This window comes from Anabrus simplex, chromosome 1 (assembly GCF_040414725.1).
Source record: "Anabrus simplex isolate iqAnaSimp1 chromosome 1, ASM4041472v1, whole genome shotgun sequence".
NCBI lineage: Eukaryota > Metazoa > Arthropoda > Insecta > Orthoptera > Tettigoniidae > Anabrus > Anabrus simplex.
Window position 1 is genome coordinate 1,460,505,708 of NC_090265.1, and position 1,520 is coordinate 1,460,507,227.

Consider the following 1,520-nt stretch of genomic DNA (forward strand, 5'->3'; position numbering starts at 1 on the left):
GCAGGGAGGAATCAAAACATTTAGCAGCAGTAGTAGTAGTAGTGTTGGTGGTAGTAGTAGTAGTGGTATTAGTTGTAGTAGTAGAAGAAAATAAGTGTTCACGGCTCTCTGCAGCCTGGTTATTCCAGGTGTGAAACGTTGTATAGTTAGATCGGCAGCGTAGTACTATTCATTAAAATTGAGAATATTTTTTTTCATTTGATCGAGTATTTCATATGATCGCATTGCTTTTAATCGCGACATTCCTACTGATGTAATTGTAATGATGTATAGTTGATTTCAGATGGGAAAACCACTGAGATAGTCTTTCTGAGGATGCAATGTGGAAGGTGGAGAGTGAGAGTCTGCCATTATAATGTAAACTTCCCAACTTGATTGTGACCGATGGTAGGCAAGAAGGTCTACCATTACAGTGAAAATTCCCTAACGCAGTCTTCACATGGGAAAATACGTACTGTGACTTCCCCGTCGCATTTCTGAGGTAATGTTAAGAGCTATGCAATTTACTCACAACGCGTGCACTATTTAACCTTGAATTATGTATGCATTGTAGACATTCGTAGCGAAGTACGGGTACATCAGCTTGTTAAAAATAAAAATGGCATTTAGTAAAAATAAACGGTTAAAAATAGAAATCACTAAGAGTGTAATCATGGCAAGTAACTCGATTACTTCCGAAATCTGGTTTCTAGCAACATTAAACCGTTTCTCACTTTCTTGAGATAAAATGGCGAATGTTCCAAAATGTAATTTTATCCGTTTGGGCAGGGTATTTATTCGCTTTACAGAAAAACGGCTGAACAGATTTCGAGGAATGCTTGAATCCTTTAAGTGAAGTAGTAAAAACATTTGAGACTATCTTAAATTATCATCTACCATTTAAAAATTGAATACGTTAAGTTCAGTTTGGTTGCTAAATGTCAGATTTCTTACTTTCGACCGATTTAATTGACACTCGGTATAACTAGTTATTGTTGGACGCAGTGATGAAATTTTCTACTAACATTATTATATCTTTAAATATTAAAAAAGAAAGATTATCAATCCAAGATCATCCCTAAATATCAATTCTCTAGTCATGGGTAAATTTTGGAGAATCTTGAGATGCTCATGTATGTTTTATCGCTGAACTTCCTGTCAAACAACACACGAATCTATTTGGTACACATCTATCCACAGACGGCCGACCATTTCTCATAATGGTATGATCATTTTACTGTTTCATTAAAATAATTGTAACCCCTAAACTTGCATTAACCTCTTCAGTAATCGATCTAGATATTTTGGTAATGATACCTATTGGATTATATATACTCCAGTACTAGAAGCTCAACCAGCAGTTCGAACCTAATCAGAGCACAGTTCCTCAGACTGCCAAGACTTCGACATGTGGGGAATACGGAAGAAGGCCATTTAAACTTTTCCCTACATTGAAACGGTCAGGAGGATACCCTTCAGCCTAATCCACCAGTTAGCCTACAAATATTTTTTAAGAAGCTTGGTCACAGATAATACCCATA